A 22,871-nucleotide genomic window follows, 5' to 3' on the forward strand; every position below is an offset into this window, starting at 1 on the left:
TATAGAATATAAAATACATTCTATATAAATAAAAAAGATAATCACTAGCTTTTAGATAAATAATGATAGTACAACAAAGATTCAATAAAAAATCAGAATAATAATAACCATGTCAGATCATTGGTTTGAAGACAGGGAGTAAAATAACAATAGCTAATAATTAGGTTTCATGTAAGTGCTTGTTGTGTGCCCCTCTGCAAAATACTTAATTTGTATTAGTTCATTTAATCCTTAAAGTAGTTCAGTGGAATGGGTACTATGACTGACCTTATTTTACAGATTAGACAACTAAGGTAAAATACCTTATCCAGATGATGCCTTCGCAAATGACGATGTGGCAGAAACGGATCCGACAAAGTGAGAAAATCTGCAAGGATGATGCCATCATCGGCTATGAATTTTAACACGTGTGTCTATGTGTGAAACCACCATCACAGTCAGTATACAGAGCAGTTCTATTTCCACCCCCAAAACTTTCTCTTGTTCTATCTTTATAATTGCATCCTCTCTCACCCCAACCTCTGGCAACTACTCGTGTGCTCTCCGTTATTACTGTCCTGTCTTTCTGAGAATGTCATATAAATGCAACCATAAAAGCAGGTGCCTGATGGTCTTGAGATCCTTCCATACTGTGTGTATTCATAGTTGATTCCTTTTAATTCCTGAAAAGTATTCTGTTGTATGGATGTATCGTAGTTTGTTTATTCATTCATTGAAACACATTTAGTTTTTTATCCATCTTGCGGCAATTATGAACAGAGCTGCTATAAATATTCACATACAGACTTTCGTAGGGATGTAAGTTTCTATTTCTTTAGGGTAAACACTCAGGAGAGAAATTGCTGGATTGTATGGTAAATACAAAATACCATGTATTTTTATTTTTATAAGAAACTGCCAAAAATTTTTCGTAGTAGATGAACCATATTTATCTCCTCCAGTAATACAGAAAATTTTCATTTCCTCCACATCTTTACCAACACTTGGTATTATACTAGTATTTTTCATTTTAGCTAACTGAATGGACACATAGTGGTTTTAATTAACATTTCACTAGTGGCCAATGATGTTGAACATCTCATGTGTTCCTTTACTATGCTTTTGTCCTTTTATTTTAAGGATTAAGTCAAGCCCTTTATCCATTTTTAAACTAGGTTGTTTTACTATTGAAGAGAGCTCTCTATTATACCCTGAATACAAGTTCTGTGTCCGACGAGTGACTCACAGGTATTTTTGTCAGTCTGTAAGCTTGCCTTTTAATCACATTAATGAAGTCTTTCATAGAGCATTCTCTTTAAACTTTGATGTAGTCTAACTTATCGATATTTTCTTTAATGAATTGTGCTTTTAATTTATGTCTTGAAGATTTTTTTCTTAACTTTTATTATAAATTAATTATACTTTGCTATCTCACTTAGAGGTCTATGACCCATTTTCAGTTATTTGTATAAGGTATGAGCTTTAGTTCAAAGTTTACTTCCATAAAATGATGGATACCAACATAATTTGTTGAAAATTGTATTATTCTAGACTTCCTTGTCTTTTAATGTTTCACAAAAGCAAATGATTATATTTCTATCAATCTATTTCTGGATTAGATTTTAGAGAATCTAAGTTGAACAATTTAAAGGATTAAATTTATTCATTCAATACTGTAATTTCTGTAACTATACTGTACTTTTTCAAAACTGTTTTAACTATTGTTTCTTTTGCCCTTTCATATAAACTTTAGATTGACCTTACTGATATTATCAATTTTATTGATTTTCAACAAACAAGATTTTATTTANTATTATTCTAGACTTCCTTGTCTTTTAATGTTTCACAAAAGCAAATGATTATATTTCTATCAATCTATTTCTGGATTAGATTTTAGAGAATCTAAGTTGAACAATTTAAAAGATTAAATTTATTCATTCAATACTGTAATTTCTGTAACTATACTGTACTTTTTCAAAACTGTTTTAACTATTCTGTTTCTTTTGCCCTTTCATATAGACTTTAGATTGACCTTACTGATATTATCAATTTTATTGATTTTCAACAAACAAGATTTTATTTAATTTTTATTTGTCTTTTATTTTGCCATTTGCTGTACTTTTTATTATTTTGTTACTACAATTCAATTTGGTTTTATCCTCTTCTTTTTCTAATGTTTTCAGATGAGAGTTTAGAATACTGATTTAAGACTTTTCCTTATTCTAAAGTAAGCATCTCACACTACAAATTTCCCTCTAAGCACTGTTATATCTGCATCTGAGAACTTTTAATAAATTTTATATTTATTTTTTTTAGTTCAAAATATTTTATAATTTTCTTTGAAACTTTCTTCTTTGGCCCATGGGTTATTTATAAGTGTGCCATTTAGTGTGTAAATGTTTGGAAACACAAATTTTCCTGTTATATTTGTATTTTTTTACTTCCAAGTTAATTTTATCATGATTAAGAAATCATACTTTGTTTGATTTTAATCTAAGCTGAAGATTTGTTTTATGGCCCATCTTGGTGAGTAGTCAATGTATACTTAAAAAAGAATATATGTTCTGCTGTTGCTGAATTTAGTGTTCCAGAAACATCAGTTAGATACCACTAGATGATGACATTCTTTAGTTCTATATCCTGTCCAAATCTGTCTACAAATTCTGTTCTTGAGAGAAGAGCGTAGATATTTTCTAACACAATGGCAAATTTGCATATTTTTTAGTGTTAATTTTTGCTTTGCCCATTTTAAGGTTCTATGGTTAGGTTCATAAACATCTAGGATCGCAATGTCTTCTTGATGAATTAACTCTTTATTAGTATAAGGTCTCTTTTTTCCCTGGGTAATTTTTTTTTTTTTTTTTTGCTTTGAAACCCAGTTTGTCTTAGGTTAGGATAGTCATTTCAGTTCTCTTCTGATTAGTGTTTGCATTGTGGGTTTTTTCACATCCTTTTTCTTTACTATGTTTATATCATTATATTCACAGTAAGTTTGTTTTAGACAGCACGTAGTTGTGTCAGGCTCTGTTCAATTTTTAAAAAATATTTTTGATTTGTCTTGAAAGTTTGAAAGCTCCCCAACTCCTACGCCATCTCCATTCTGCTCTGGAGCAGTTTGAGTAAGTTTTATTTTGGTTAGTTTATTTTTCAGTTAAAAATTTTCAATATGGTTGTTCTTTATTATTTCTAACTCTTTGCTGATACTTATAATATGTAATTCAAGTGTTTAAAATTGCTCATTTGTATATTAAGAGTCAGTATAAAGTCTGTCAGAAAAATTCCAACATCTGTATTATCTCATTACCTGTTGATTATGTTTTCCTAAGCTCATTGTGATCGCTTCTTTGTAGGATGAGTAATCATTTTTGGTGTAACCTGGACATTTTGAATATTACATTGTGAGACTCTGAGTGTTTTATAAACCTGATGGAAAATGTTGATGTTTTCATTTTTGTACCAATTAACCTACTTATGTTTAGACCACAAGTTTCAACCTGCTAGCCCACGGGCTGTGGTTCCAATGTTTGTTCCATTTTCAAAGCTATTGCAGCATTGTTCAGATTACTCCTGGGCATGTGTCAAGATCGGATTTAGGTGGAGGTTTCTTCATTAACTCAATTCTCAGAGTCTTTGTTATGTCATTGAGGATCAGATCCAGGATGTGCAGATTCAGGGTGAGCCCTGGAGTTTGTGAAGTACTTTATGGTTCTCCTTCTCTAAGCTCTTCCCTATTTCCACATACCAGTACTTTCCAGTTCCCTGGGCCTCCTTTTTATGTTTGGTCCTCTGGCAAGAAACTGCTTACTTCCCTGATTGTACCTGGAGGTACAATCACACAGAGAAACACACAGAGAAAACCACATAAAATGTCTATCATTAATTGTATGATTTGATGTTATAGCAATAATAACACTGTTACAGAGCCTACTAAATAAACACATCTTGTTTCATTTTCTCCCAAGGCATTATAATATGATAGATATAAAATCTACACTTTGAATATGAGGCATTTACCCACACACAGAATTTACAAAGAAAATGTGTCATAACCAGTTGCATGCTTGTTCAGCTTCTCTACCAGAAACCCATTGCTGACAAACAAATGAAAGTATAAGAGGATATGTGTGAATAGTTTGCTTTACGGGAAGCCACTGCCATTTCACGAGGCCAAATTTGGAGAGGGATATGGCTGCTAACTATGAACGTGGCTCTTGTGGGACTATTTGAAGGACTTAAAATATACGCCCTTTAGTGTAACACGGAGGACTGGAATCTGACTCATGCCCAGGAGAGTTAAAGTGGAAGATGCCAACATTTGAATTGACTTGCATTTTGGAAAAAAAGTTTGACAATGTAAGCATTAGTATTTCATATGCTCCAGATGTTGGCCACATGGGAGAGAGAGCCAGCCTGGAGATTTTTATTTCTATTCTCCCAAGAGAAAACACATTTTAACAGGGAGAGTATGCATAGCATGAATTTGTGAAAACTAGGGCATCGAGAGGGGATTAGAGAGTCCCAACGACTGCATCATTCACGAGAATAGAAATGTGATATAGAGGTTTCCCAGCGCAGAGGGCCCTGAGGATCCAAAGAATATCCCTTTGTTAAGAATTCTAAAGGGTCTGAGATTCTACCCTTTTCCAAGCTAGTGAGTTTGCTTCCCACAGTTTCATGGACACTGGCAAAACATACGAGATTCCTGGATCAGAAACCAAGGACTTTATTACTCACGTTAGTAACAATACCCAGAAAACCGGCGCTTCTTTGTTCTAGTTCTCCAAGCCCCAGTTTCCACAGGGAATTGCAAAAGGGGTCAGATGACAGCTACATGAGCAGTGGGTTGAATTACAGAAAAGAACCCTGAGCTCAGGGAATCTAAATCTTTTTTACTAGACAGTAAACATGCCTGTTGTTTTATCTGGAGGCACACATTACTCCTATCTTCTGAGACTATTCAGATAATAAACACCCTTGAAAAGATAGTCTTATAGGGGTGTCCAAGCCACAGTCTGCAGACCTCATGAGGCCCAGGATTGCTATGAATGTGGCCTAACACAAAATCATAAACTTATTTAAAGTCTTTTTTTTTTTGCTCATCGATTTTATTTAGTGTTTGTGTATTTCATGTGTGGCCCAAGACAACTATTCTTCCAAGGTAGTCCAGAGATGCCAAAAAATTGTACACCCCTGGCAGAACAAAGGTAGTCAGTGCCTCTGTTCATGAGATGTCCAGAAACAGAAGAAACTTGTGAAGAAGTGTCTTCTGAGCCCACAGGAAAAAAATCACCTTTAAAAATCTTCCGAAGGACAGTGGTTAAGGGAAAGTTAGTCAAGTTCCAATAGTATTAGAAGCTGTCTCTTCTCCAATAGATACTTTCCTGTACTCATTAAAGCAGGGGTATACAACCTTTTGGCATCTCTGGGCCACACTGGAAGAAGAGTTGTCTTAGGACACACGTTAAATACATTGTGATATGTAATCACAAAAAAGCTCACGTTTTAAGTAAGTTTAAGATTTTGTGTAGGACTGCATTCATAGCCATCCTGGGCTACCTGCAGCTCACAGGCCATGGGTTGTACATCCCTGCTTTAAAGTGTCACTCTGGCCCCAGGCCCTCTTAGGAGGAGTAATGGTTGAGAAAAGTAGGAAATCAGAAGCCAAACACATAAGTCGTACTGCCCACCAATGCAAGCTAACTAGAGGTGCGGGAGGCTTCTTTTCAGTAAAGTTAAAAGTGTTGACCGCTGTTTTGAATGGGACACTTTCAGTTTTTGAATAAAGATTATGTTTTTGTATTACAAAAGGAACACAGAATTATTTAATACTGTAAAAATGTTACAAAACAGACCTAGAGGGAGGTGGTGAATGATATATTGTTACCAAATGGACACACCCTTGTGCTTCAGGGGTCCCCTCCACCCCATACTAGGTTAGCCTTTCCTGCTGCCAGGGAAAGATGTCTCTCAATGCCACAGATTGGTGAAAAGGAAAGGGATTATTTATTTAAAAAGTTACACAGACTTAGAGTAATGTCTTCATGAAAAATACTAAAGTCCTTTAGAATACCCAGTGCACAGACCTTCCTTCTCCCCTTTGCCCAGTCTGAAGTACCATATCTCAGGAAAAGAAGCAGAAGTCCACGGTTCAGGCAGCCCCTCAGTTCTAGCAGCATCAGCTGTATTGCCGCCGTGATCGCTAGTTAATCCAAAACCATGTGGCACCTTCTCATGGCCCACCAGCGAGAATCCTTTCACCCCTTCCAGGCAAAGTCTCTCCTGCTTCCTAAGCCATGTCGCAAGAAGGGTGCACCCTAAAGCTGCTCGGTCCCAACAGTCTCAAAAAGCCCCAGCATGGCTGCCACGCCTGGGTTTTGAATCCCAGACTCAGTCTTCCTCTGCAGCCCCATTTCCGACTCCTCCCACAATCAGTTACACCTGCCAGCATTCCTGTATTCTTCCAGCTTTACTGAGCTGCCATAGTAAGTCCGGGCAGGTGTGATCCCATGGCATGGAGCCAATCATCTGCAAATTCTTATGCAGGTGCTGTACACAGAAGGAGTTGCCTCCCAGTTATGTCATGAGTTGAAGTCACTCTCATCCCCTTGGGTCAAAGCACGGCCACGGCTATTTAACATATGTATGAAATCAGTTAAATGTCATAGATATGTTAAATGACCATACTAGAGGTTATCTGCAAAACTGTTGCTACTCAAAACAACTCTCAATGGCCCTGATCCATGCATCCCATCCCCCAGCTCGACTTGGGGTGAGGACATCCTATATATATATTTTTTTTTCTAATATTTCCTGAAAACCCTGAGTTCTGGACCTCATTACAAATCCTCATCTGGGCCCCACCCTGGCTGCACCCTGCTACAAAAATACAGGTAAATCATAGGGTCAGCCAATTTCTTTATCTAGTTGTGGGGAAAGTTGTTCTCCAGCCCATATCTATTTAGCTACCTATTTATCATGTACTGTTTGCAATAAAAACCTCACACTGTATAACATAGGATTAATAATAGGCACTCTATTAAATGGGTTTGATTTTCATAGTGGATTAGTTTTGAAATTGTGATTTACAAAACTTTTAAAAGTCATTATAAGTGCTACTCTTATAGAACATAAAATGGTACTGTACTTTTTAAGAACCTACTTCCTGAGGCTATTTATATTATACTCTATATTCAGTCAAAATGATTGTACTTAAAGTAATGTATATGAAAAGGCAGCAAAGTGAATTATCAAGCAACATTATCATTATAATTTTGTTTCTCAAGTGTATGGCATTTACTTAATTCTGTTACCTTGCTTATATGAAAAATTGAAATAAAACTATTTTGTTACTTTATTTCCCTCATTGATAAATATTTTTATCACTACACACTATAATGATTAATTTTACAATTATTAATATAAACATTTTTTTCAAGAAAACTATGAACTTGTCAATTTTCCTTTAACTTACATACTCTGTTTCAAGATACCTGGTAAGTTTTTCAGTGTTTATATAAACATTTAGAAAAATAAATCCATGATTCTATGGTCAATCAACATTTGACAAATGAAGCAGAAGCATAACATGGTATAAAAGTAGCCTCTTCAACAAATGGTGTTGGGAGATCCAGACAGCTACATGCAAAAACATGAAACTTCACCACAAACTTACACCATACACAAAAATAACTCAAAATGGACAAAAGAGTTAAATATAAGTCATACCACCAGATAAGTCCTAGAGAAGAACACGGGCAGGAAAATCTCAGATATTCTACGCAGCAATATTTTTGCTGATATGCCCCTAGAGCAAGGGGCATAAAAGAAAGAATAAACTAATGGGATCTCATCAAAATAAAAAGCTTCTGCACAGCTAGAAGGGAAGAGAACCAATCATATGGGAAAATATATTTGCCAATCATACCTCGAACAAGGATTTGATCTCCAAAATATAAGAACTCACATGACTCTACTCCAGGAAGACAAACAATCCAATTAAAAAATGGGCAAAGGACCTGAACAGACACTTCTGCACATGTGAAAGAATGCTCAGTATCACTAGCCATCAGAGAGATGAAAATTAAAACCACAATAAGATACCACTTCACACCAGTCAGAATGGCTATCACAAACAATCAACAAACAAGTGCTGGTGAGGTTGTGGAGAAAAGGGAATCCTAGTGCACTGTTGGTGGGAATGCAGACTGGTGCAGCCACTGTGGAAAACACTATGGAATTTCCTCAAAAAAAACACCAAAAATGGATTTGCCTTTTGACCTAGCAATTCCACTGCTGGGATTACACCTTAAGAATCCTGAAACACCAATCCAAAAGAACCTATGCACCCCAATGTTCACAGTAGTACAATTTACAAGAGCCCAGTGCTGGAGGCAACCTAAGTGCCCATCACTAAATTAGTGGACCAAAAAACTGTGGTACATTTACACAACAAAATTCTGTACAGCAGAAAGAAAGGAGCTCCTACCCTTTGCAACAGCATGGCTAAAACTGGAGACCATTAATGTTAAGTGAAATAAGCTAGGAGGTGAAAAATAAATACCATATGATCTCACCTTTAAGTGGTACCTAATTGTCAAAACAAACAAGTGAGGAAAATAGAACCAAAGACTTTGGAATAAAGAAGAAACTGGCAGTCACCACAGGCTAGGCGGGAGGGCCATAACCAGGGAAAGAATGGGAAGGTTTGTCAAGGAACATGTATAAAGGAACCAAGGACAAAGGCAAAGGGGGTAGGAATGAGGGTGGGAGGTGGGGGTGGATGGGGCAGGGGAAGTGGTGGTGGGAAAACTGAGACAACTCTACTTGAACAACAATAAAAAATATTTTTAAAAAAAGAAAGTGAAAAAAAAAGTTCACAGGGGCAATGTAATGATTACCAGTAGCTGTAACTTGTTGGATTTAATGGGTGTCTAACCTTTTGGCATCTCTGGGCCATGTCAGGAGAAGAAGAGTTTTCTTGAGCCACACATTAAATACATTGCAACACATAATCACAAAAAACATCTCATAATGTTTTAAGTAAATTACAATTTTTTGTTAGGCCTCATTGTGGCCGTTCTATATGGCCCATGGAATGTGGGCTGGTTTAAATGCTGGGACTGCAATAAAGGATGCTTTAACCAAATGTTCAAGCATTTATCTTTTCTTGTGATTCAATAGCAAACTACAGAGTAAAAGCACTATATAGGATATGAATGTGTTTTCCTACCACATAGAAAACGTCTTCTTAACCCATATCCTGTTAGTTTTAACACTTTTGAATTATAAGTCCTCTCACCTATAAAAAATTAACTTCATCTTTTAGAGAGGCCCAGTATTTCATGCCAAGTGGTTTTCTCTTCTCTGCTTTGTTATATATATTACTTTTAAGAAGATATAATTGCAGGCTGCCTTACTGTACAATGATTGGAATTAATCACTATGGTGTTTCACGATAGAATATCATTTTAACCCAACATGATCAATAGAAAATTCAGATTTAGGCTGATCATGTGTTATATTCAAAATCACTTTTTTTTCCATTGAAAACCATAATTTAAAATAACAAGTTGTCACAGCTCATTTATCATATTTTGCTGTGTATAATACACAGTTTTTTGCCCAAATTTCTGAGGGAAAAATTAAGGATGTGTACTATACATGGGTAGTACTATTTCTATATCTATATAAATGTTTTTTTAATTCTTTTATTTATGTTTATACATTAAAAGTGTAACTCTAGAAAGAAATAACCATATCTGTATGTTCAAAAATAAATGCTAAATTTCCTTTATAATACAAAAACCAAGTATCTAAATATAAATAAATAACTTAAATTTAAAAATTAAAATAAAAGTTTTTTTACTGCAAGTTTGGGCCAAAAATGTGGGTTTGCATTATACACAGCAAAATATGGTAGATAGTTTGATTTATGCAAACATGTACAATTCACATTGTGCTTCATACAACTATTATTTTATGAAGTGAAAGATCCTTTGGTGAAAGGCAGCTCAAGTTTTATTTCCTTCTCTGGTTGCAGTAGGTTGTATCTTTCCCCTCTAAATGCAGCCTTTTCAATAAGTCTTTATTTCATACAGTTGTTAAGTGAGCAAAGCTTCTTACAAAAAGTGTTGTATATTATAAATACACTCCACTCACCCTAATAAGAGAGTTTGCTTCATTCATACAATAGGAAAGGGGGGAAAGTGAAAAGAGATTAAAAACTGAAGTGTAAGGAGAGAAATTTGGAGAGACAAAAATAATTGGCTTCCACAAATCGTTCTCTTATAGATAATGCAAACATAAGAAAAACAATAAGAAAACTTGTCTTCCATTATTTTCATTGAAATTGTGATTTTTTTTCCTTTGGGTGGGGGAACTTTAATGATTTGTGTTATAGATTTTGAGAAATGATATTGTTCCTATCTGGTTCCCCATAACTTTGTCAGGAGTGTGACAATAAAAATGTTTTCTTTGGCCACCTTTTCTGTTCCCTCCCTCCTTCTTTAAAATAAAGTTTGTCTTTCCTAAGCATCATAAAGCTGAAAAAACACGTATTGTTGAATTTATTTGCATATTTTTTAAAGAAACCCTAAATGTTGTGTGTGCAAACGTTTCTCCCCTCACACGGAGGCTTGGGAAGAATTTAGCACTAAATAAACGCTGCCTCAAACCAGCAAGATAAAACATAAATCATTGCATTAAAACCTCTAACAAGTCTATCTGCTTTTTGAAATGACTGGGAGATGAAAGTGAGGAGTCTCATTTAAGAAGGCTCAGCGGATCTGTTCTGCATTTATATAGCTGTTATCAAAAGCAATTCATTTGGAGATCAAATAGACTGACAGATAGGACAAGCAGGGGATCGCCACTGCCTTCAGGCAGCCCAAAGCCAGGACGGCTCCCCAGCACCATCGCTAATATTGAGTCTAGTCAATGCTCGTGTTTATTACCACTTCCAGCCTTGCCTGCCGCACACTAACACGCGCTTCCTCCACCCATCCCTTCTTGGCCAGGCTACTGTTAAGGAGAAAAGTAGAAAGAATAACGTTTCCTCAACTGGGTCTTGTGGGGAAAAAAAACCCTCTGTTGTACTGTAATGAGCACAAACATTCATTCAAATTTTGAACAAGGATGAGGATATTGAAAGAAGAATCAAAGAGGAAATAAGAGGCTTGCCAAGGGGGCTTGGGCTCCATGATCCCGTCGTGGTCCGCACGCTCGCCACACCTTCTCCAGGCTGCGGATTACGCTCAGTTCTCTTCCACTGACTCTCCCACAGTGAGGCAAGCATGTCAGTGGAAAGTGCGTTTGCGAAGATGGGCGTTTCCAAGGTCGGCACTGGGGAAACTTGCTTATCTGTACCGAGGCCGGGGTCTCTTGTCCTCTTTCAAGAAGTAGAACTTACTATATTTTTATTTATAAAAGGTAAAACGTTAAATGTTGTAAGTCTGAATAAAACAAAGACAAAGGAGAAAACTAAAAATAAAAACAAAACCATCTATCAGCGATAATCCTGCTAACACATATACAAACACATTTAAATGCGAGCACCAATATACCTACACAAAATTATGTGCGATAATACTCTGTTTGCATTCTATGTTTAGCATATTCAAAATAAGGATATCTTATGCAATTATCATTTGAAAACATAAATTTTTAATGAATCAAAATCTTTAATTATATGGATGCCCCAATCTTGATTTAATTATTTCTCTTTTGTCAATAGTTTTGGGAATTTGTTTTTCTTTTGGCATATGAAAGCAGTATGTATTTGGTCCACACATTTTTTAATAAATTAGGTAAAAATTTTATTTCGAGTCATTTAAATATATGTACATTTTAAATTGCCCTCTATAAAGTCCATACCAACAGACAGCCACACCAACAGTGTATAAGAATGACTATTACGCTCTTTTTGGCCTGTATAATTAGTACTTCCATATACTACGTATTAGAATTTCTTCAAACATCTGTCAATTAGATAAACAGAAACTGATATCACCTAGTTGTTTTAATTTGTTACAGAAAATGCCTTGTTTTATTGTACTTTGCCACCTTGAGCTTCACAGGTGCTGCTTTTTTACAAATTGAAGGTAAGACCCTCCACCAGCAGAAAGATTATGACTCACTCTTCCATATACTCACTTCATCGCGATGCTCTGGAACCTAGAACCTAGCATGCAGCATCTCGGAGGAATGCCTGGTTTCATCGCATCAAAAACATTTTATCTGTTTGTATTTGTTTATATCTTTCTATTGTAAGAATTATGTTTACCAGTTTTGGGAAGGATTAGGCATGATCAGTTTTCCCTAAAATTTTAAGAGAATTTTCACTATTTGTTTCATTTGTTAATAATATGTTTATCTAGTGACCAGAGCTTCAAGGTAGCATTAAAATGTTTTAAAGGATGTGATAATGAAATAGATACATTATTGACTTTGAGCCATTTTATCTTTACCAATAGTTTATAAAGCATCATGTGATTATATGAGCCTTAGGTTTTAAAATAGTGTTTATATGTGGTATATGTATAAAGTACTTGTTTTTTAATATATTTTATTGATTATACCATTACAGTTGTTCTATTCCCCCACTTCGTTCCCCTCCACTCGCACACTCCCTCCCCCACCATTCTCCCCCCCCCCTTAGTTTATAGCCACGTGTCTCAAGTTCTTCAGATTCTATATTTCCCCTACTATTCTTGCCCTCCCCCCAACTATTTTCTACCTACTGTCTATGCTATATTCTGTACCTTCTCCCCCTTTCTCCTCCTCCCACTCCCCTGTTGCTAACTCTCCATGTGATCTTCATTTCTATGGTTCCACTCCTGATCTAGCTGTCCTCTTGGTTTGCTTTTGTTTTAGGTGTGGTTGTTAATAACTGTGAGTTTGCTGTCCTTACACTTTTCATATTTTTCATCTTCTTTTTCTTAGATAAGTCCCTTTAGCATTTCATATAATAAGGGCTTGGTGATGATGAACTCCTTGAACTTGACCTATCTGAGAAGCACTTTATCTGTCCTTTCATTCTAAATGAAAGCTTTGCTGGATAAAGCAATCTTGGCTGTAGGTCTTTGAATTTCATAACTTGGAATACTTCTTTCCAGCTCCTTCTTGCCTGTAAGGTCTCTTTTGAGAAATCCACTGACAGTCTGATGGGTACTCCTTTGTAGGTGACTGTCCCCTTATCTCTTGCTGCTTCTAGGATTCTCTCCTTTATTTTAATCTTGGCTAATGTAATGATGATGTGCCTTGGTGTGTTCCTTCTTGGGTCCAACTTCTTTGGGACTCTCTGAGCTTCCTGGATTTCTTGGAAGTCTATTTCCTTTGCCAGACTGGGGAAGTTCTCCTTTATTATTTGTTCAAATAGGTTTTCCACTCGTGGCTGTTCCTCTTCCCCTCCTGGTACCCCTATAATCTGGATGTTGGAACGTTTAAAGATGTCCTGGATGTTCCTAAGCCTCTCCTAATTTTGTTGAATTCTCATTTCTTCATTCCTTTCTGGTGGGATGTTTTGTTCTTCCTTCTGGTCTATTTCGTTGATTTGAGTCCCAGTTTCCTTTCCATCACTATTGGTTTCCTGTGCATCTCCCTTCATTTCAATTAGTTTAGCCTTCATATGTTCCTCTAATTTGTGACTATAATCAACCAGTTCTGTGAGCATCCTGAGAAACAGTGTCTTGAACTGTGCATCTGAGAGGCTGGCAATCTCTTGGTGGCTTAGAGTTATCGGCCCTGGGACTTTGAGTTCTTCTTGTGCCATCTTTTGGGCTGTTTGTGCCTGTTACGTAGCAGGATCAGAGCCCTAGGTGTTCACCAGAGCAGGGCAACTCAGTCGCTGGGTTGTGACGCTGCATGTGGGGGCGGGGTCACAGAGGAGCAAAGGCGTCCAGTCTGCCACCTCCCGCTGCTGCTGCCACAGGTGCTGCGGCTGCCACCGTCACCAGGGCCCTCGAGTTTAGTCCCACTGCACGCGAGTGTGCCACCGCCGTCAGCCCTCCACCACTGGGTTCGCCACTGGGGCCTGCATGGTCTGTCTCACTGTGTGCTAATGTGCAACCGTGGTCAGTCTGCCCTGCACCCTGACTGGGTCCGGGCTACCTGTACGGCCATGATCTTTCCTGCCCAACCCTGCTCTGCTGCTGGCTCCGCCCCTCTTACCCTCCCGGTGGAATGGTTCCGTTGTTGTCAGACTTCCGTATAATTCAATTTTCTGTTTTTTGGCTGTGTCTTTGTTCTCCAAACCTTTGTTGTATTCAAACTTGGTTGTGGGAGAAGGCACAGTGTTTCCACCTATGCCTCCATCTTGGCGGAAGTAAAAGTACTTGTTTTTAATTTGTATTGTTCAGGAGCAGAATAAAGAATTAAAATGTTATTGTAAGCTCCTTTCTAAACTTGTTTTACTCTTAATACTTCAATCAGTTTGGCATAGGCTATTTAGGAATAATAAATATAATGCTAGATTATGCCACTAGAGTGGACCCAGAATTATTTTTCTCCTCTGGGACTTAAAGTAGCAGCCAGTCAACAAATATTTACTGACCACCTACTTATTGCCTAGGAGAATCATAAATACCTAGAAATATTTAATTACAAATATGTCCAAAGCACAGAACTTGCCTGAAGTTTGATTTTGGAAAATAATTTTTCCCCATACCCATTCACTGAACATCTGCATCCACTCTGTTGCTAAGTCACTGTATTGGGAGTGTGGTGGAGAACTCAGGGATACAGGAGACATGGTCCCTGGTGTCACCCTGATGTATATAACCTGTTTGAGGAAACAGACATATTCTCTATAACATCAGCAGCTACTCACCGCCAGCACATGGACTTCTACTGTAATGAAGGCAACATAGACCATCTTAAGCAAGCAGAAGCTCACTGGAGCCTGAGAGAGCACAGGCAGTCCTTTCCCAGGCCCCCAAAGAATGTATAGGACATGAATTGTGGAAGAAAAGGAATGGAAGGTTGTACTTATAAAAAATAAATATTATTTATCATATTTCTTGAGTTTTCAAGCACGCCACTTTTACCTGGTGACCCCATAGGCTGCATGACTTTTATCTTTGTGTCTGTGGTGCATTTCCTTAAGTTCCTCCACCTCCATCCCAGCAGCACTGACCGGAGGCCCCAAAGAGGAGGGACAGGTGGGCTTTACTCTAGGACCTGCATATTCTCCCCACAACAGGGACCATAGAGGACGTTGGTGGCTATCACCGAGGACAACTTCATGTTAATTTCCAAATTATACTCTCAGCTGCATGTTGGGGTAGGGTTTGTCATTACTACAGCTTTCCATTCCTGCAGAGTCAATTTCATCTCTAAACAGCTGGAGAGTATATTATCTGTGGTAGGTGGAATAATGACCACTTGAAAGTTATTCTCATTCTAATCCCTGGAACTTGTGAATGTTGCCTCCCATAGAAAATGGATCTGCAGATCTGATTAGGTTAAGTACCTATAAATGAGGAGATTATCAGAGATTATTTAGGTGAGCCCTAAATTCAATCACCGAGGTCCTTCAAAGGGCAGGAGATTAGAAAAATAGTATGAGATGTGAATCAAGAAGTTGAGGTGAATACTGGAGATATGCTTCCAAGGTAGAGGAGGAACACAGGCAGCCACTAGAAGCTGAAAGAGACAAGGAAACAGATTTCTCCCTAAAACTTCTAGAAGGAACCAGCCTTGACTAATTTAAAAAAAAATCTTTACCCAAGGATATGTTTATTTGATTTTAGAGAGAGCAGAAGGGAGAGACAGAAAGAGAGAGAGAGAAACATGATGTGAGAGAGAACATTGATCTGTTTACCTCCTGTACACACCCTGGCCTGGAGTGAAGCCACAACCTGAGTATGTGCCCTGAATGAGATTGAACCTGCAACCTGTTGGTTCATGGAATGATTCTCCAACCAGGTAAGCAACCTTGCCAGGGCTTGACTTGATTACTTTTTGATTTTAGCTCACTGAGACTGATTTCAGATCTCCAGCCTTAAAAACTTTAAGAGACTAAATTTGTGTTGTCTTAAAATGCAAAGTTTGTGGTAATATTAGCAATAGGACACAAATATATTATTGAAAGTAACCTTCTGTAATACTTGACAATCCATGTTTAATTCTAGTCTTTTAAGCTATGGTTTGAGAAATTTGTTGGAATGAAAATACACACTAGAAGGTGCGAATTTTTTAACATTATAACACTAGTGTAGATTTTTCTATGAAACTATCTTAAAATTCTGAAAAAATAGGTCACTGGGTAGCTAAGTTTGATACGAAGTCTATAGAAGAATACGTTCAGGGTTCAAAATACTTTTGGGATGAGCTGGTTGCAACCAAAGATCTGGAGGCTAAAGTTGGAAGAAATAAAATAAGACAAAGATCAGGGCAAGCTGCAAACACACATGTTAATAATTACACAATTTTGCTTTGAGTTAGTTCTGCTTTCAGGTTCTTTACATATGCAGGGGTGGGCAAAAGTAGGCTTATACTTATTTCTGTGGAAAATAATATAATAATTAATAAATAATATAAGAATAAACTCTGTGTTTTATGTACTCACAACTGTAAACCTCCTTTTGCCCCACCCTGTATAACTTGTGTCCATTTCTAAAGCAAAATACTCTGTTTTAATTAATTAACACATAAAAATACTAAAAAAGAAGAACAACTGAGAAATCAAATTATATTTAATTAAGCAACCAAGGACTGTGAAAATACAATAATTCATTGTATTTTCTACATTACTATGTAAACTCTCTTCTTGTGCACAGGGGAGCATGACATTATTTTTGAGTTCTAAATATAACACCTCTGTCTCAGGAGCCATACCTCTGCTAAGTGAGAAATGATCTATCTCTTTTGGGAAATGAACACACTGTTTAGCCCAACAGTTGATTCACCTTTTCAGATCTGCAGAAATGCAGCTAAGCTGGGTCTTGTGTTGGATGAGAGACATCTGTTTCATGCAGTGTCAGTTGTGTTCTCCTGCCACGTCCCTAAGTGTCTAGAAAGCAAAACTCAAGTTTCTTTACATTGACTATTATAGCTGTAACAGGAAGAACGTTTTTTAAAATATTTTATTTCTTTTTTTAATTTTTTTAGAGAGGGGAAGGGAAGGAGAAAGAGAGGGAGAGAAACATCAATGTGTGGTTGCTTCTCACACGGCCCCCATTGGGGACCTGGCCCACAACCCAGGCATGTGCCCTGACTGGGAATTGAACCAAGACCCTTTGGTTCACAGCCCACACTCAATCCACTGAGCTACACCAGCCAGGGCAGGAAGAACGTTTTTAAAGCTTAACTACTATGGGGGAGCTTTGCCTGCAGAGCCCCCCAGGCTACCATGGATGAGAATAATTCTACCAAGATCTGATATGCTTGAGGAGGAAAGGTGGCCAATCTCTCAGAGGAGAAGGGCCAGGAACCTGGCTTTTATCGGGTTTAATATGCATAGGAATACAGGGTGTATATGTAAGGCTCAATAACTGTCAGGCAGTAATGATCAAACAATAAATAACATTCGAAGAACTATGAGGGCTTATTCTGAGTCAGGGTCAGATAGCCAAAGGGCCATAAAACTTTGAGAAACAAACTCATTTTATGCTTGGACCCTTATCAGAAAATTGAGGGCATTCTTAGCAAAGCAGGTTTCACAGGACTGTATGCATTCTTTCTTAGGCCTGATTGCCCCAGGGAACTGCCCTTTCCAGCACAGGGCTGCACACTGCACCCACCTCCAATATTGTTTTAGGCTTAAGTCAGGGGAGTGATGCAGGCAGCCACGAGATTAGTTAGACTTTTCGCAGATAGAATGAGGGCTCAGGTCCTTGAAAAGCCAGGGATGAGGGTCCATCACCTCTTTTCTATAGTCCCCTAAGTCCTTCCATGATGGCCCCTTTGAGACCTTGCCTGTCTTAGGTCATCCCTCCCTTGAGGAATCTTGCCCATCACTGGCTAACCAGTCATCCTCCCAGGGCCAAGCAGGGTGAAGCAAAGCGGGCAGAGGCTGCACCCTTGCTGGGAGGATAACCTTTGTCTCTTTAGTGGCTTATGGCCCCAAGGCCTTTTTACTCAACCTTAGGCATGGGCGGGTTACAGCTTCTGAAACCAGGCAGGGTGGTTTCCAATAAACCATGACTCAAAGAAAGGAGAGATTAAGAATGTCATTTTTTTCAGATATCATTGGTAATGCTTGGGTTGTGACCCTACCTATTTTGGAAGTCTGAACTCTTTTGGCCAAGTATGACCAAGCTGGGATCACAGACACATTCGGCTATGAGTTCATTTAGCTTAAGGTGTCCAAAAATAAAACTACAATACTAATAATTTATAGTATGAAAATTGTAGTATGAAAACTACTATTTTATATTATTTATAATGGTACTATGTTAGGGTGAATAACACTCCTGGTTTGACTAGAGCTCCTGACACTCCCTGGGTTGGACACTGACAGTCTCTAAGCCAGGAACTCCCCAGCCTCAGGCAAGTTGGGACAGGTGGTCCAAGCACAAATACATTCCCAACAAGCTGCCATTTCAAAAAAGGTTTTACGCCCTGAAAAAGAGCAAATTAAAATCTAGATTAAATAAATTACAGATGGATTTATCCGTAAAGGATTTACAGTTTTTATTAAAATTTAAGTAGAATATGGATAAATTGTAGTGCATGTTCTAAGTAGCAGTGTTATTTTCATGTCTGTTTTCTGAAATTTTTTATTTATCTTTAGAGAGAGGAGAAGGGAGGGAGAAAAAGGAGAGAAACATCAATATGTGGTTGCCTTTCACATGCCCCGCACTGGGGATCTGGCCTGCAACCCAGGCATGTGCCCTGACTGGGAATTGAACCAGTGATCCTTTGGTTCACAGGCTGGCACTCAATCCACTGAGCCACACCAGCCAGTGCTCAATGTTTTTTATTGGCTCAAATTTTAATTTGTTCTATTTTTATCTTAATGTGCAAAGTGTGCTTTTTAAAAATTTTAAGTTAATCATGCTTTTTAAGGACTCCAATTAAGGTGTTCTGTATACATAGACACCACTCATCAAAACCACATATAAGCCAGTAACTGTCCATATATTCACACCCAGAATGAAGCATCTATATTTCTAATGCTATTGCAAGGCAGTGTATCAGATTTAAGATCTTCATTATCTCTGAGACAGGACAGCATGTAGATAAATGTCCTGATGGTCCAAGCTTTCAAAGAATGTCTCCATTTATTCGGTGGATATGCATCCCTGCACAGCCACCAGGCATGACACAGCTAAACACAATTCTGTTTTCACCATCCCCTTCTCCTTTCCTTGGCCCCCCAATCTTCCTTCTTCTCTTTTCTGCTCCCTCCTTCAAATGGTCATTTTGAAGATATGCTTTTTACTGGGATTAAAACGGGGCTTGCATTTAAATTTTTCATTTACCAAACAGAAAAATATTTTACTAGAAGGGAACGGTATTAAGGAGAAATGATTTTCCATGTGCCCTGAGGCCTGGCATAGACAGGATTTGATTTGCTATGTTCGGCTGGAATCTGGATTGATACGCAGAGATGAGAGGGGGTGTTTAATAAAATTTACATTTCATTTTCTCACTTGACACCAGTCTCCTGTCACTCATGGAGCTGATGGGAATGCTGCAAATAACTTTTGTCAGAATCTAGTTGGGGAAACAGACTGGGAAATGAAAAGGCAGAAGTGAGAGAGATAAAAAGAACAATCTGGCTTGTTTTCCCTTTGTGGCTCCAGTGCTGGAAACAAATCCACTGTGGCTGGACAGCCTGAGACCTGCCTGCCTCTACACTGGAAGGAACGGGTGTGCACGTGGGAAACTGGGGAAGGCACCTGGGAACTGGCGTGATCCAGCTGCCCACAGGGGGCAGCTGTACTGTCCAAGGGGAATCTGTGGATTGAACAGGGAGTTTCAGCTTCTGGGGGATGGAAAGTGATTCATGTCAGCTGAGAAAAGAGACCAGAAGCCATCCAAGGACAGGGGCAAAGACAAAAGAAAATGACTGAGCTCACCCACATTTTTTTTTCCAGTAAAAGCATAGTGTCTGAATTGGTTTTCTATTGCTGATAACAAAACACCAGAAACTCAGTGACACAAAACAATGTCCACAGTGGAATGTTATTTAATGTTTAGAGTAAAGCAGGGTATCCTGCTGTTTTCAACAACAAGGATGGTCCTGGATAACATTATTTAAGAGAAATAAGCCACACATAGAAAGAAATTAGGTATAGTCTTACTTTTATGTGGAATTTAAAATAGTTGTAATCATAGAAACAGGGGGTAGAATGGTGATTGGCAGACACCAGGGGGAGGTAAAAATGGGGAGATGATGGCCAAAGGGTGTAAGGTTTCAGTTATACAAGATAATTAAGTTCTAAAGATCTACTATATAGCATAGTGCCTACAGCTAACAATACTGTACTATGTATACTTAAAATTTTCTAAGAGTGCCAGTGTTACATTAGTTAGGTTTTTTTATTACTACTACTAATAATAAGGAGAAGGAGGTGGGAGGAAATTTTTGGAGGTGATGGATATGTCTTTGGCCTCCATGGTGGTGATAGTTTCGAGTGTGTGTACTTACTTGTGAAATACGTACAGCTTTGTAAGTTACACTTCAATAAATTGGTAAATAATAACAATGACAAAAAACACCACCTATTTATAAGCATTCAGTTCTCTAGGTCCAAAGACTTAACTGAATTTTCTTCATAGGGTCCCACAAGATTGAGGGTGAGAATCTAAGTGTGCTTCTTTACTGTGTATTGAGAAGGTATCCAGAGACTTAAGAGGAAATCAAGGAGAGAAGTCATCACAAAAAGCCTAGAGAAAAAAGTCGTCCAACCAGAGGAAAAGAAAGTCTGATCTCGATGCTCCCAAGATGTCATTGAAGATGAGGCTTGAGAATTGTTCTTTAGAGCTGGAAACATGGTAGTCACTGGTGATTGCCATAGAGCGGTCTCTGTTCTGTGGAAGGGCTAGACGGCACGGTGAGCTGCATGGTAGACAGGGTGAAAACTGAGGGAATAATGAAGTGCATGAACAAAAGTCTTCCGAGCAATTTTGTTGGAAAGGGGGTGCAACAATGAGGAGGCATCCAAAGAGGCTTATATAGAATCAAAGAATCAGTCTTTCAAATCTCAGTAAATTGTACAGAGTCTTACAAATGTATTAAATGAATCTTCTGTCTCAAGACAGACCGGGTTGATGGGTAGAACTTACTTCTTTCTTTAATTGTTCCAAGCAAATAATCCCAGTCTTGAGGTCTAAAAATAACAATTGCTAAAAGAATATTTATAAACAGTCAAATCAGTTTATTCTATCACTTAAACCTCATTTAACTTTGTAATCATGTTCTATCTTTTTTTTAAAACTAGGTCATGAATTTGATCTGCAATTGGTCACAGTGCTGTGGTGTAGGTTGAAATCAACTGTTCTACACTCAGTAGAATAATCCCTTCTGCTTATAGCTCTTCCAAAGTTGACACTGATACATTATAAATCCTGAAAACAAAATATGGAATAAATGCATGAAATTTAAATGACAGAATTAATTAAAATCCTTTACTGTTATTGACATATATAATTTTATAGAAGCTTATTTGAATAATGTTTGCATATAATTTACATTCAATTTCTCCACACTCATTTTTGCATAAAGTTTGTATATATTTAGACATATAGTAATTTAATACACTTAGAGTTAGACTGTAGGAGAGAAGTCATTCAACTAAATAATCATTGAAAGGACTGGCCCTGAGGGCACTAAAGGCCTCTTAGTGCTTTATAGCCTCATTGGGCAATAATACAGGCAAGTCTGCTTCAGTACACAACTCCAGTTAGATGGACTCAGTCTCTTACTCTGAGAGAGGCATTGTCTGTTAAATTCTAGTTCTTTCTCTGAACTCAATCCCTCAAACTCAAGAGACGGTGAAAATAACCCTAGCCCATTCTTCTCTCAATTTTGACAGCCATAAACATTTACATTTTTTACCTCTCTAGAATTTTAATTTGTTCAGAATCTTGGGGAAAAGGAGTTCACCATACATAGTAAATCAAAAATAGGAGGCAGAAAGAGATTCTTTAAAACAACAATAACATGATATTTTTCGATTATTTATTTAAATAAAGAGTTGTTACTGCTGTAAAATGTTTCCTGGGTTACTCACATTAATGGTCTTAATAAGCTTAGGACCACCTTATAGTGGTACTTTGTCTAATTAGCTCATTTCCAGACACAAATGAACCAAGAGTTGCTCTATTGCTTCCAGTACTTACCCAATTCTCCCATTTGTTAAGAAGGAAAAAGAGGACAGGCTTAACTATGGTCTGGACAATTCTGGCCAGACTCTGAAATTCCATGCCACATGCTAGAGCCCTGCAGTTTCTCTAGATGTTTCTGGCTGCTGTTCAGGCCCAAAGAGTCAGTTCTAACTACAGGAATCCCAGGCCTTGCTGGGGATAAAACTACTAGGTTAATTATAGTTGTTCCTAAACAGAGGCATAGAATCAAACTTGCCTTCCAGAAAGGTCAGTCTTATGGCACATGGAGATGGATAAGAAAATAGTAAAACTTGGTGGAAAGGTAAAGAAGGAACAGAAATAACAGAGCTTGTAGCTGACCCTTTGGGAAGAGTAAGACAGAATATGGAGTCATGCTTTATTTCCAGATTTCTGGTCTGAGTACAGAGATATGCTGTATTATGTTAGGGAAAACATAAGGAAGAAAAGGCTTGAAGGCCCTGTTAAGTCATATGGCTAAGGGATAACCTAGCAGAAAACTCTCAGTAGGCAGCTAAATACATGGTAGAGAGTTCAGGAAGGAAATCTAGGCTGGACTTTGAGATGGTGAAAGAAGTCACCAGAGCGAAAGAGAGAACTCC

At 37.8% G+C, this 22,871-nt stretch overlaps 1 long non-coding RNA gene across 1 annotated transcript; it reads right to left on the bottom strand.

Moving 5' to 3' along the window:
- Nucleotides 1-1,465: 1,465 nt before the first annotated feature.
- LOC118992780 (uncharacterized) lies at nt 1,466-22,871 on the bottom strand. Its single transcript, XR_005067714.1, has 3 exons — nt 22,676-22,871; nt 9,232-9,238; nt 1,466-1,476 (listed from the first exon to the last, which is right to left on the bottom strand). It is a non-coding gene; the product is annotated as an uncharacterized LOC118992780 (long non-coding RNA).

This window comes from Sturnira hondurensis, unplaced genomic scaffold (assembly GCF_014824575.4).
Source record: "Sturnira hondurensis isolate 20B ecotype Veracruz unplaced genomic scaffold, ASM1482457v3 Scaffold0000880, whole genome shotgun sequence".
In the NCBI taxonomy this organism is placed as follows: Eukaryota; Metazoa; Chordata; class Mammalia; order Chiroptera; family Phyllostomidae; genus Sturnira; species Sturnira hondurensis.